At 43.5% G+C, this 15,330-nt stretch overlaps 1 protein-coding gene across 7 annotated transcripts in view; it reads right to left on the bottom strand.

The window, feature by feature from the left end:
* The window catches only part of NFATC1 (nuclear factor of activated T cells 1), a 113,133-nt gene that overhangs the window by 78,103 nt on the left and 19,700 nt on the right, over positions 1-15,330 (bottom strand). The gene's annotated exons all lie outside the window — the stretch shown is intronic.

Below are 15,330 nucleotides of genomic sequence, written 5' to 3'. Positions count from 1 at the left end.
CAACTGCATGACTTTGAATTCTCACCCTTGTGAATTTGAGGACAATGGGGCACCCATCTACCCACAGGAGTTATCTAATTAGGGGCCAATGCTTTTGAGGTGCATATCAAGATGAACACTGGCTTATATGGGACAGGGACAACATAGTTTCAGGCATAAAATTTTTGGATACCAGTGAGACAGTATTAGACAAGAAATGGCTGCCTTTCTCCTCAATCTTAACTTCTATCCAAATGGCATTTATTTAAACTGCTACTGAAGACAGAAAGCTGGGGCTATGTTTAAAGGCTTTATCTCTGTAAATATTTGGAGAGCTATAAATACTGAGCTATATTCATAATACGAATATTGCACTTACTGTTCTGTTGCCATGAAAATTACTACAGATATACTTCCAATTATTAATTTCTCTGATTTGCCAAGCACTCGTTTGAAAAGACCAAAAGAAATCTTATGTGAGACATTTTGCTATTTAATTAGCCACTGGAGTCAAAAGCCACAGCACAGAGCAGGAACTGAAAACCCAGTGCTGGAGGCAGACAAAGCATGTAGTGCACTAGCATGGTATACAGCTGTATGCCCCAAGTGAGACTTATTATAATCAGACAGTCCATGAATCAAGCCCTGACTGCTTTCTGTGTTTGGGGAAAGGAGGAAGTGGGAAGGGAGGCTGGCTGAATGTCTGAAATAAACCTTGCTTCTTCTGAAAGTCACATGAATACCGATGGCTTCCAAATTTCACAGAACTGCTGTCCATTTTTGGCTGGGTTTATTTTTTTAATGTAGGAATGAATTAATAGAAGGAAAGCATTTCAAGGCATTTTATAAAAGTGCAGAGCAAGGATGCATTAGCAGATGAAGGAGCAGTGAGCTGGGCATGGAGCGATCAAGTTCCCATCTCCAACCCTGCCAGAGAGTTTTTGCTTTATCACAGATCATGACTTGATTAGAGCAGAAAAAAAAATCATAACGACTTTTTACCTATTTCCAGACTTCTTTGTTTAATCAATCTGTGCTTCAGCCTCTTCACAAAACAAAAGCCAGTAACCACAGTGCCAGAAGGCCAGGTAACCCTTTCTTCACTATGAAAATACAGCACTAGCAGCCCCCTGGTTCCAATCCTTGCACAATTTACAGCCATGTTTCTTGGGGAATAAAGCAGATTAATGCAACCCCACTGCTCTTTGGAGTCAGAGAAGTGTCATCTGCATGTGTATGTTCCTTTAGACAGGCTCTGCTTCTGTTGTTTCAACCCTAAAGAAGCGTCATTGTCACATGCACAGGATTCATAAAAATGCTCCTCATGACTCCTGTCTCAGAGCAGAAAGGGGCTGTGGCTCTGCCAGGTCACTTTACACTTCTGGTCCTACACTACTTCCCCAAACCACCTTTGATCCACCTGGTGCAAAAGCTCCGATTATGCTGCAGTTTTATCTGAGAGCGTGTCTTCCATGGAAAGCATTCAAATGCAGCAATAAAAATAGGTCAGGTCTACCTTATAGCTTGGATTCAAGGTTTTGACCTCCAGAACAGTCTGATTAAACTATGAGAAATCTAGAGAGATTGGATTCCACACTGTGAGCTGTTTGAGGGTGATGCCATTGGTTTATGTCACTTCTTTTTTTAACAAAAACCCTCCAAAAACCAAAAGGATGGAACAGACAAGACTCAGACCAATGAACATAACATGAGGTGCTCTGCCACAAGGGCAACAATGAACTGAAAAGCCGGAGATCTCCAACTGCAAGTAAATAAAATAAGCATGAAAGACTCCTAAATACACTTTCTCAACATACAGGGACTATTTTCAATCAATCATTCTAAATATTGTCACACTGAATAACATTATTTAGCAACAGCTGTTGCACTAGAATTTCTGACTTGAATACTGACAAGCTAACACCACAACCCTGCTTAAAGCCAATAAGACAGCCAAGTAAAATGTTGCAAATATTAATAGTAGAACTTGCCAATAAACGCCTCATAGAGTAGTGTATCTGCTGCTGCAAATGGATGACACTCGGCTGCAGTCAATGGAGTGGGATGTGAGTGCATGACTGGGAATTTAGGAGGATGCTGACTCAGGGTAGCAATTTCTCCTTTGAAGGGAGGTATGATGAGAAGGTGATGGTGATCAGAACCCGTGTTTTTACACCCAAGACTGTGTCTCTATCAACCTGCTGACTTCAAACACGAGGCTCTAGTATGGGTCAAATTCCAAGCCAGAGACAGAAATGACAAGGTCTTAAAAGGCACTGCTCCTCCCAGCCATACTTAAGCCTCACCTGGGTATCCAACCTAAGAAGTACATCTCAGTCTTGGCAAACTGGTAAGACCTTAAAGCCTGCTGAGCACAGTTAGAAACAATTGTACACAAAACATCCAGTCAAAAGAAAAAGGGAAAAGCCAGGTGATTCATGCCACCTAACTTCTAACACGTACAGGCTGGACAACAACAGGGTCTAGTCACCTTGGCTGCCATCACAGCCACCAAAATGAGACAGGCACTCTGAAGGTGTGACTTACCCAAGCAGCTTCAGATGTTCACATCAGAATAAAATTAATAGCTCACTAAAGTCTACACTGATGAGCCTTCCCCTGATTACAGAGAGAAACCAAGGCAATTAGCTCAGCAGCAGACATGTAATAAGCCCTAAAATGTGGACTTGCCCCTGCCACCTGTCCAGGCCACAGTTCAAAGCATGAGTGTCCCACAAGCCCAGGGCAGTGCTGTGAGGCACACGCTGCACTTTACCTGAAGAGACATGGAGCAGAGCTCTTGGGAGAAGGCCCCTGCAGAGGCAGAGCCCACTACAGACACAACGCTCTGCACTTCACCATCAGGTGTTTCATTTGGAGCAGCTGCCCATAGCTTTCCACAGCAGGGGTACAAGACCATTGCCTCGGACAGTGGTACTTTGCAGCCCTTTCCCCTCCCAGAGGGAAAGATCAAAGTCAGCTCCACCACAGCTTAAATTCAGTGCTTTGGCTTCTCCACCCTGACCTTGGGGGCCTGCTTTCCCCTCGTCCTGGAGTCAGCCTCACCACAGGTTGGGCACAAGGTGGTCACGGCCAGAACACACTTGACCAGCTTCCTCCGCAGCCTCCCTCCCTGTGCCCGTGATAGGACTACTCACCCCTCCCTCCCTTCCTCAGAAGGGTGTCACAAAGGAGCAGCTCATTTTCCTGCAAAGACTGCAGCAAGCCCCCTAGTCCCAGCAGTGCTCCGACCTCTGCTCTGGAGCACACAGGAAATTCTGGAGCACCATCACCTACAGTTTCAGTGGCCTTGCTGTTGACATCGTTTCAAAACTGGATGGCATGCTAAAATCATAATAAAAATAGAATCCTGAGCACTGTTCCTGCTAATGACCACTTTTTACATTCAATTCAAACATGTATTACACACCTTTTTCCACTACAAAAAGAGAAAAGATAATTTGATAATAATTTGAGAACCCAAGGGCCAAATTTCATAATATTTTTCTTTATTTTTACTCAAACTGGAGGAAGAAGAATGCTTTTACTCATCAGACCATATTCCTACAAACATCTACTACTATAGATACGCTTCCAGGCTAATGCTGCCTTGTGATTAGAGCAACTACCCCAGTCAAATCTATTTGAGCTAAGAGCTTCAGGGATTTCATTTAGGACAGCACAACTGCAGAGCCATAGCCCAGCTCCAGTATTTTCACTGCACTGCCTTGCTCTTTGCAAAGCCTCTCCAACCTGCTTCCATCTCAACTGGGGCTCTTGGAGCCAGCAGTGGGGCCTTGACAGTTCACATATTTTAAGGTTTTCCTCACAACCTTGAGGGATTAGAAAATGAGGCTTTGATGTATTCAGGACATGTGCTTGAGATTACTTGTGTACCTAGATGCTAGCATATGTGCCTGCAAGTTGTGGTCTAAATTTGTTTGTCCCTGGAAGCTCAAGTTTGCAGCTGTGGGTGGAGTTTCTGTACAATTCTATAACTGCATGCCAGTCTGTGGTCAATAACACTCTATAGCCTGTATTCAGTAACAATATTTGAGTCTATATTAAAGATTACTATATTGTTGCAGAATATGAGCGACAGCACATAAGGCCCACATAATGAAAACAACATCACTTCAAAAGAGGTGGTTGAAAATTAATTTGAAACCCATTTAGAAAATTATTTCAGTATTATTAGGGATTGATTTAAAAATGCCATCTAGAATTCTTTCTTTTTGCAGCTGTATATTCTGCGCAATTTTATGAGTTCCTGCACCTACGGGAGAGATTTACATATTTTATGTAGCTATTTTTTTTTCTGATATGACAGGCACTATCTAAATATTCTTGTACATATAAACAAGACTGATCCGTGCTGCATTGTGTTACAACTAGACTAAATACTCTTCACTGAAGAGGAGGTGTTACAAGATCTTAATACAGAGTTCTGCAAGAGGAGGGAGGATTTTTTGGGGGTTTTGCCTTTTTATCAAAAAGTGGTATCTTCTGTGGACTTCTCCAAGATGAAAAACCAAACTGACCCATACCAGTTGCACTTCTTCAGCACATCACAACTTTCAGACATGCTATTCCTGTTCAAGTCAGTAAGAGTTTTAAAGCTAAATCTAACCCTGCATGCTTTGCCAATTTTCTCTGGTGATTCTGTCCTAGGAATGCAGACACTTGGTACATATATACCAGTGAGACTGTATTAAAAGCCACAGCAGGTAGAAAATAATACAGCCTAGGGAAGTTTTGTTTTTGACTCTCCTTAATCAAAGCTATGCACAAAGCACAATGAGGCACAGTAAATAAAGACATTTCACACAGACAAGCACGAAAATCTTCCAAAACAAAGAAAATTAAATTATCTTTCAACTAAAGAACACACTGCAATGAAAGACTAAATGAGCAGTTCTAATTAAAACCATGCTGTGAATCTCCTACTTTCCACCACAAAAAAAAAATCAGCTAGTATTTGTGCATGTACAGCCACCCTCCAAAACCAGTCAAGCAGCTTTCCAGCCAAACAATGCAAGACACAGAATCTCAGAGCTGCGAAACATATTGAAATTATTTCCATAGCAATCATAATAACAATATGTCAGGCCAGGATATGCAGGGAATGGGGTGGCAGCAGGAGCTCAGCCCCTCACCAGCCCCAGTGCTGCCTGCTGTTCCCAGCACAGTGCTGGAAGCACCCACACAGTATCCACCCCTTGCCCCACATCCATCCCCTTGCCCCATGGCTCCATCCAGTGCCCTGTGTGTTGGTGCTCGTCTTGGCAATGATCAGTTTCATCCAAAACAGGCACTCGCATCCCTTCTCTGCCCATGCTCAGGAGCAAAGCATTACATGCCAGTGTGCACATGCAGGAGAGCCAAGGCGCTGCTAGTCCTGGCCGCTGGTGAGCACAAGCAGCCTCGTGCAAGCCCTGCTCAAGCTTCTTAATCCTGACATGTTGCAACCATCTCAGGCTCAGGTGTCTCTGCTTGCAGTGCTAAACCAAGCAGCTGCCTCAAGTGAAAACACTAAGAGGGGGATGAAAGCTCGAGACTAACCCTCTATGCGTGAGCTGCACCTGGGCTTCATGCACAGCGCATCTCTGAACAGCTCTCCAGAAACGAAACATGATCTCTCTCCCACCCCGCTCCCTTCTAGATTTTTATCTGTTTGTGCAGTCACGATGTACTATGGGCTTCCCGAAGGCAACCCACTGTCCTTTCACAGGCAGAGAGCCGAGGGGACAGGAACGTGTGGCTTATTAAGCACAGCAAGCATGGGCATCCCTGTCCTGCATGGAACATGCATGACATGCTGATACTGCTGTTTTCATGCCAGCACAGTGACAGCAAGCAGCTAAATGTAATAGACTTCACTGAACAGTCTAAATTATAGACTTGGATGACATGAAGAAAGGAACAGTTTGCCCAAAGACAGAGAAAAGTAATGGGAAGATTTTGGACAGTGATGGAAAGCTTGGATCCAGTATCATGATGCCTGACTTGCTATCAAGACATTCAGTAAAAGCTTCAGAGACTTCATGACCTTTAGATGTGGACTGCTACAATGGTGGCAGAACAAATACAAGATGCAGTCATCCTAAGGGATCACAAAATCAAAGGGACTGAAGACAGATGAAAATGAGGATCCAGTTAGTAGCATTCACCTGAAAGCCATCAGAAGGAAGTAGCAATATACAGCGAACCTGCAACTGATGCCCAAAAAGCATCAGATTTTTAAGAGAGAAAACCTAGTAGGTCTCCTGAAAAGCAGCAGAGGCCTGCAAGAACAGAATGAAACTTGCTCCCCTTTATCATGCTATTTTTGGGCAGCTGGTAGCCCCACACACTCACACCTGACACCCAATCTCTTTTAACACCCGTGGCAAGGCAGCAAAATTGTCTTACACCAGATTTTGCAGCCAAGTAACCTGAGTGACAATACATTGCACAATTAATTGCCAGTTGTCAGCGTATACTTGCTTGGTAGAAAACTTAAGCACATATTCAACATTTAATCCCACTTTATGAAAGTTTAAGGATGTATTTAAGTGCTTGGTTTCACTGTAACAGATCACTTTGCTCCATCTCTTCTACATTTCTTCCCCCTCTCATTACACAGAACTGGACCAGCAGTATTTCTACATGAGTAGGACTGCAAGTGGCAAGGGATCAGTTCTCTTTCTCGTGAGGACTATGGGTTTTTGCCAGGATTCACATGTAACACCATGTTATCAGTGTCCCAAAGAGCAAAACTCATTGAGGGACACTCCAGCATCTGTAACTCCCCAAAATGTACCCACACTGTGCCTGCAAGTGCTGTTTACCGCACTTGAAACCTAGGCAGCAGACTTTTAAATCCCAGTGTGCATAATGTCTGCATGCAAACCAAAAGCAGGAGTTCCTCTGCTTTATTGGGTATTTAAACATTAAAAACAGGTGTTTAAAAACTGCATTACAAATCTGTCTGCAACCTATATTATTTTTACCATGTGTAAGTAAATTGATCATTAGCATGTTTCAACTGTTTCAGTGAAAATATGCAACTCCTGTTAAATTATTTCTTAAACATGTGGAGGGAAGAAAAAGTTTATTTGATTTCACTGCACTGACAGCATGCAACAAATTTTACTTTTGTGTATGTGTACAGCAGATGATCTCCCTTTCATGGCATGTATCAAAGAAGATCTTGAGCTATTCTTCACAAGGAAAGAAATTATAAACCCCTGCTTATAATGGAAGATGAAATGTACTTTGAGAGAGCAACTGAGTAATTTGACACCATATTTTCCACTGATTCAGCCTGTTAGCTGAAATAATGACTAATTAAAATGGAAAAATCTATACTATAACCATATATACTGATATTCCATATCACAAGGTGTGTTACAGATGTAACTCTTCTTACATATAAAAATTATAAAGTATAAAATAAGAAATTCCAATGGAGCTATGCTGGTGTGAAAGGGACCTGAAATATGAACTAGCCCCCAGTATATCTTCATGCAGAATGCAGACAATATGATTTTCATGATACATGTTTTATGTAATTTGGAGTACCAAGAAAAAAAATATCATTTGCCCTGAGATATTACTTTTAGGAATAGAGGACAGATGTCTAGTTCCCAAAGCAGACTTATAAAAAATTAATCGCCCGCCTCATGGAGGTTAGCAGTATTTGGCAGGTAGGTTAGCTCAGCTCATAATGAAGCATCTGGCTTCTGGTAAACCTGCACTTTAATTTTAACTGTGTTTCATTTCAGATTTCGGGTGCATGTTAACGTGCAATAATCTGGCAAGTCTGGAGCAGATTTGCTGATTGGTAACTTTGGCATAGGTCTTCTCAACTGCAACCAAAACTAAGTCAAGTGACAACTGTGGTTCATGCTCAGACCACAGCCTCACATACCACCTGAATCTCCCTGAAAAGCTATTTTAAATCCAGTTGTCAACACCTCACCCATCCAGTCTTATTTTCTCAAAAATGGCTTAACTAACTAAGAGTCAGCAAACCCCAAAGCATGTGCTTGAATTAAGCAGGCTAAGCTGTCTAAATTCAGGAGTGCTCCAACAGTGCTTTGAATGTAATTCGGTTAGAGTCTGGGGTTTTGTTGTTTTTTTTAATTGAGGTCTGGTAATTTCAGACAAGCAAAAGATCTACCCATGTAGTATTTTTCCTTAGAAAAGTGGGTAGCCATTTCTACCACTACTGGTAGCCTCTTCTGGTTAACCAGAAGCATCTGCAACTTTGTCTCTGCCTTCTGATTCTGTGACAGAGAAAGCGTCTGCATCTTTTAGCAGATGCAGTATTAAGCACAGGACAAAAGGATAGAAAGGGCAAAAAAACCTATCACACTAACAATCAAGGATGAGTCCTGATTCCTCCCTGAAAAGTAGTAGTACACATTTTAGAGGTATACTTCTAAAATTATGATGAACCACCCTTTTAGAAAACATGCAGAAAAAAACCTCTGGCCACAATGAAAGCAGTTCACCAAGTTAAAAAGATACAGCACAAGGCCTGAGGAAAAGTAAATGAAGAATCAGAGAGCACTACTACATTTACGTTCTGCCTTTCTTGGCCTTGCTGAGACTTCTATCACACTGGTTGTAGACACTCAGGGTGCATGTGCTGCTTGTCACCAAGACCACCAGCCTGACAAGGGAAGCAGGAAGTGAGCAGTGCTGGAGATAGAGATGACTGCCCTGCTTCCCCTGTAATCTAGAAGGACTTTGCCTTATCAACTGCCACCAGAGGACAGCTAGAGGATACCCCACACAGTGACAGCAATGCCACTGGCTCCCTTGTTGCAAAGAAGGAGGCAGAAAGGAAACCAGAAGAGGCCAATGAAAAGGCAAATCAGGAGCTGAGATCATCATCCCCTCTCCCCAGGGAATGGAGACAGCACCAGCAGAGGAGGGGGAATGCTTTCCATCCTCTCCTCCCTGAAGGCCACAACCAACTTCTGCTTTGCCTGCAGCCACCGAGTCCAAACTGAAGGCAAACCTAGGGCTAAAGCCTTCGGGGTGGAAAGCCAGATTGAATATCTCAGCATCCTAACAGCTGGAATATGTACTGCGGCGTCCATCATGCTGAGTGTGGGCGAGGTATCATTTTTAACAGAGAGCAGAGTACACCCCCCAAGCACTGGCTGATAGAAACCTTGTTTTTCATTTGGAAAGGGCCGTTGCACCAAACAGCAGAGGCCTGTCCCCAGGATGGCTCATAAATCAGAGCTGAAGTTGCATTTTCAGGGTCATGAAATCTTCTCTGGCTGACAGCAGCACACTTTCCAGGATGGCTCCCTTCTGGACTTACCCCTCCTCAGGGAGGCCACAAGCTAATGATACAGCTGTGCTTGTGGAGCTACTCTGTGGGACCAGCTTCATGCAAAACCCAAAAATGAGAAACTCCCTCCTTTCCAAAATACACTTTCCTAACCAAAAACAAAAAATGTGATGAAAAGCTTTCAATGGGCGTTCTTCCATTTGCTGGATTTATAGAAGCAATAGCAGCTTTAAAACATCTGCCAAATCATTCTACATTTCAGTTTTGATTATCTGTCTGCTAGTATGAGGTTTAGCTTTAACTATACAGATGCAAGAAGTGAGAAGGCCATTCAGCTCGGATTTATCCTTAAGAAGTACCGGCTGTCTAAAACAAGGCTATAAAGTGTAGGCTCCCTGTCTGGTTAGTTGTGTGATTGCATTGCTTTGTGCTATTAATTGCAACCTGGCTAACAGGTGCTTGCCAATGTCTTTATATGCCTGCCATAAGGAAGGATTGTATTTCCATCTGAACAAAACGGTGATGCTGCCTTCTAAAAAGAAGCTAAGAGCAGCACAGAGAGGAAGTCCACTGTGGCATGATGAGTTGAATCACTGCTTACTAACAAGAATATGCCCTCTGCTCTGCTCTGCTTGACCCAGAGAGGGAAGGGGAAAGCAGCTAACACTGTTTTTCCCACATCCTCTCCTCTTGGTCAGGTGTCAGATGGCCATGAGCTGGACCCACCAGGGACTGTTTTTTCTCTCTAATCCCCTTGACTCACTCAGCAATGGTGGCAGCTCTGTTGTTTAAAACAAACTTGCAGCAGTGGGGGACCCCTACCAAGAAAAGCACTTATGAACACACTGCAGGTCCCATACAATGGGACTTGCCATGAGTTCACTTTTGCTGTGCAGCACCAGAACATTGCTGCAAAGGACTTGGCCTGCTCTGTCTGGAAGAGCCTTCCTCTTGGCTTCCTTGTACCTTCATCTTCTTCCTGTCATCAATGGTGAATGAAACCTCTTTTCAGTCTTTTCCTTTCACACTTCAGCTCTCTCTCCTTCCCATCTAGTCTTCTGGTTATCACAGGACTGTCTGACCTCGTGCTGTCGGCTGTGTGTGAAGAGAGGTGCTGATCAGAGTGTGATGCCCCCTGAAGTTACAGTGCTTTGTCAGTGAGGCTTTCTATTCCCCAAGGGGTTTGCAAAAGGTATTCTTTGCTTATGGGTCTGAAGATGAAAGGGCTCTGGCAGGTACCTGTGGCGGCCAGTACCTTCACTGGGACTTTGTGCTTGTTATCCGAAAGCAACAAAACCAACTGATCCATGGGAAGCAAACAATAACACACTCCATGTGTTACCAAGGCGCACAAATAACTCAGGGGCATGTTGGTGCCTAATTATGGTGATGTGGAGATGTGCAAAAAATACCGAGGCAGTAATTGCCATAGAGGAGAGTCTGACACTTGTTAGTCATAAGGGGATTTAAAAATCCCAACAAATGCCTCAAGGCCTTTGAAAATCAGACCCGAAATGTCTACTTGGGATCTTGTCAAGAAAGGACACAGACGACTCTTGTGAGCAAATCTCCTGGAACAGACAACATTTTGCCTATGTAAATCAGCAGACAAATCATTGTGTTTTGCCTGTAAAATGAGGGAGTTCAGACTATTTAGCTGTTCACAGGCTCAGATCAAATTTCATAAGGGAGCACAGGAGCCATACACAACCTCTACCACCTCACTGCAAAGAGGTACAGTGAAAGGCAAGGCAGCGTTCACTGTGTATTCCATATTAACTTAATTTTTCAAGAGGAAAACAAATACTGGATAGTACTGTTTACTTAGATAAAAATGGAAAACCCTTACAACTTCTTTTCTTTCCTTTTTCTAACCAATTTATCTACTTCATGTTAGGAGAGATCTTGAAGAGAATTCCTGGCATATTTTGTGTCAGAAAACTTAAATATAATCATGGCTTTTGAAAGTGCTTACTAGTGCTACTCCGTGCATTTGAATATTTTCTTTCACCATTGAATACAATCTTCTATGGGAGTACATCATGCCCTTTAATTAAACATTCTTGAGTATTTGGATTTTATCTCACAGATACACCACACCCTGCTTGTAAAAATTCCATCTCAGGCAGTCAAAGTGCTTGACTTATTTCAAAGATGAGTTATTAATTGGAATGTCTACAGACCATATATTTATAATCTGGTGCCATCCCTCCCTGGGGAGCCCAAACTTTTATCTGCTGGATTACTTACCTGCAGCTGAAACAGGGCCACTGCTGGCTGAAATGCAAACCTCATCTTGGGCAACTCCTCACCATTACTCTCAAAATGAAGAATGGGAGATAGGTCCAAACGGAGGACATTTTTAAGATGTTCTGGATGTAAACCCCTTGAATTAAATTCACCTCATTTAAAATGTGTCTGTAGCTATGTAATGCTGTGGGTTTCCTAAATACCCCATTCACTTCATCTTGCTTTGTTCGAAAAATCCTCACCCCAGCCATGAACTCTTGAGAAGGAATAGGTGGCAGCAGGATGCTAGCAGACAGGGTTTTGCTTCTCAGAGTGGTCCCAGGTTTAACCCTCACCTGATACAACATGAAGCTTCACAATGTCTGATGCCAGCCAGGGCACCATCCCTGTTCTGACTCAGAGGTGGGAGTACTCCAGTCTGAAATCACCAAAGGCAACAGCAACTCGCAAAATACTTCCCCAAGCCAAGGGGTGAAAGCCAGTGCCAGCTGTGAGCTCACCAGCACCGCTCCCCAGCACCACTCGCTTGCCAATCCTCTGCGGCATTTTTAGCTCGCTAGGCGCGCCGGCTCATCCCACTCTCCAAACGTTTAGCAATCGGGAACAGCGATAGCTTGGAGCTGCCATGGCAGCCAAACACCCAAACAGGCAAAAGTGAAATGTGAGAGAATTATTGTGTTACCAGGCTCATGAGCCTTCACAGGCAACTTGAAGTGCTCCAAACCGTATCGTTCCTAAGTGCAGTGGGGAAGGTGCTGCCATTCCACAGAAGGAAATCCACAGGAAATCCTACTGGCATGAAATAGGCCTGGGAGATGGCCCACAGGAGCTTCCAGTGAGCAAGTCCCATACATGATGCAGAGATGATAAGGAGCAAGTGGTGGACACGACTGCTGCCACAGGCAGCCTCCAGCACCCACCAGGTTTGCCCTTTCCATGGGTCAGTATGAACTCCTCAGGCAGCCTGCCATGCTCAGGTTTGGGAGAGAAAAGCAATCTCATACAGTGTCGGCATTGCGCACAGTGGCAGGTCCTCAGCTTTACATGTGGCCCTCTCCAGCTGCACAGTAAAGTCACCAGCCTGGAGGAGCCAAGGAAAAAATTGGTCTCCAACCTTGAGCTTCATGTCATACCCAAGAGAGACTCCAGGCCTCCTATGCCACCGCTCTCCTCATTCAGCATGCTTGCCTCAGAAACCTTTGATCCTCAGACATTCCACCTCCTAAAAGAAGAGATGGATCAGCAGCAAGGAAGCTAATGTTGCCTGGAAAAAATAGATAAACCTGCTCTGGCTGCAGAGAAAGCAACCTCCTGGCAATTTTGCTTGGGAACCATGCCATGAACAGCAGATGCTTTTTGGATTTACTTCTCCTCTGCCTTAGCATGCCCAACAGATTTGTGGAGGTATTAATGTGAGAACATCTCCTAGCTTCGGAAGCAAGATGCAAACGAGAGGGGGTTTGAAACAAAGACAGCGAAACAGAAAAACAGAGAGACAAGAGAGACCTCATCCATATTCTCTTCTCATTGAAGATAAAGGGGAAGAGCTTTAACAACAGCAGAGTTAAAGCAAGTTTCCCTAAAGTACTGACATAAGAAAGACCTGACTATCAACATGGGAAAAAATGTAACACAAAAAGGTAGTACAAGAGGTCAAAGCAATTTTATGAGAGTTTTCCCTGAGTCAACAGAATAGAAAATATTAGAAATGTTGAAGAGCTAAAAGCTTGATACAAAATCTCTGACCTGAAGACACTAAGATTCTGTTTGAGTTCACATCTGAGTTTGAACTTCAAAACTTGGGCTCCTTTCTGTATAACCCAGTGGGATGAATCAAACCTGACCCAAACAGCTGCAACATCTGGAAATATGTTGATTCAGAGACACATTTTTCAGGTTTTGTCTGTCACCAATTTATCAGAAATTACTCCCTAGATTTCCTCCTCCTCTGTTTATTTATACATACTTTTGTTTTTCAGGTACTTCTTTATTTGTAGATACTTACTATTTCTGTTACAAAAATTATTTATAAATACTTTCTTTCTTTTTGGAAGTACTTTTAATCCATCCATCTATTCACCTCTGGTCTAAGTCAGAACTTTTATGCATTTCTTCAAACACATAACTGGTCATGATGGCAATGTCAGCACAGAGACACTTTTCTGCACCTCTTTATGTTTCTGTTCTTTTTGGAGAAAAGGATGTTTGGGTTGTAATAAAAGGACTGAAAAATACATTAATCCTTATTAAGCCGGTAAAGCCAATTGACAGGGCTGGGACTGTCTGCTTCCTCCCCTCTCCCTTCATGCCCTTCTGTAATTTCCTCTCCACTCTTCTGACACTTGTTTGTGTTTGGAAGCAGCATGCTCACTCCTGACAGACTGGGACAGGGGATGAGAGGGGAAATGTCTGGACACATTTAGTCCAATTAAATGTTGGCATCACATTCAGTCTTTCCAAAAAGCACGTAAGAAACTTTAAGTGCCAAGCTGGCCATTGCAAATTGATGCCTCCCCATTTGCATTTTCTTGCATCAAGCCACAAACAGAGCAGCTTTAATTGTCAGCAAGCATGTCTGCCACAAGCCCCTCTTTAATATCACTCACAAATGTTCTGCTAAAACCTTTCAACTTGCAGCAGACAACTTTCATAATCCCATGTCACTGATGAGTTCTGGCAGAGCTAAAGTGTGTTTGCTGCAGACAACTCCCCTCACTTTCCTTTTCCAGCTGTGGCAGCAGCACACATTTACACAGCAGCATTCTCTGCCTGGTGTCATCCCAACCTCCCACCATTCCTTCCAACGATGTGTTTGCTAACAGGGGTTTACAGCAAATAAACAAACATGCACAGCCCTGCATGTGTGGTCCGTACATCATCTTGAGCCATCTGGGCTTTCAACGAGCTACTGCTCCTGCAGCATGGCTTGTGGCATGAGCCCAAGCAGTGCAAGCATGGCAGCAGTGCCGTGGCATCCACGGGTCCTGTGGCATCTGGGCAGCAATAAAACTTGGGCTCTGATGCACAGAGGGTCACAACCTTGACGGGTGGCACTGGGAGTTTAACTGCTGGGTGAGAAAGCAGCAGCTGAGGAGGGACAGGCACTGTCTCCCACTCTCTCCCACTACTTTTTCTTTTTTTGTTTTAAACAACCAAATCTTGTTCTTCCTACTCCTGAGCGAAGTCCTTTAAAAATGAATGAGACTACTCTTATAAACGAATTAAGGGTCAGTTTAGAGTGTCGTTAAATTAAAAGCTTTATACAGAGCAACTAAAGAGCTTGGTAGAATTCATGAAACTAGATTCAGACCTCAGATGCTTTCCAGAGTAGCTGGAAGGGTTTTAGGAACTTAACAGAAGAAACTCTAAAAGCTCAGAACTCACTGCAACATCCAAACCAGTGACATACTTCTACATCACTGCTACAGCTCTGCACTCCAACACGCACTCACAGTTCTGATTAGATCCAACTGCAAGTTAAGGACTAAATGTACTGAGGCATGTCCCCAGCTGATTTAAGTATAAACCACATGTCTGGAGTCTGATTGCACAAATAGGTCCATGGTCACCACTTGCTAGCTGAACACTCGCTGAGTCCTGCACGGACAGAGCACTAATCCACTCGCCCTGTATTGCTCTTGCATTGTTTTCACCAAAGGCTTGGTCCACCCAGTTTAAAATATGCTCTAAGGTGTGCTCACATGCAGGAATCTCTGAGGACAGGAAAAATCTCCCATTACTTTTTGGTTTTAGAGAAGAAACAGTGCTCGCCACAGAGCACTGAGATAAACAACCTGTGCTGCTCATTA

Source organism: Corvus kubaryi, unplaced genomic scaffold (assembly GCF_017639235.1).
Source record: "Corvus kubaryi isolate FWS band 111438036 unplaced genomic scaffold, C.kubaryi_AGA036_p1.0 37398, whole genome shotgun sequence".
Lineage (NCBI taxonomy): Eukaryota > Metazoa > Chordata > Aves > Passeriformes > Corvidae > Corvus > Corvus kubaryi.
Note: the sequence above shows the minus strand (reverse complement) of the source record. Positions and strands in the feature narration are given on the sequence as shown.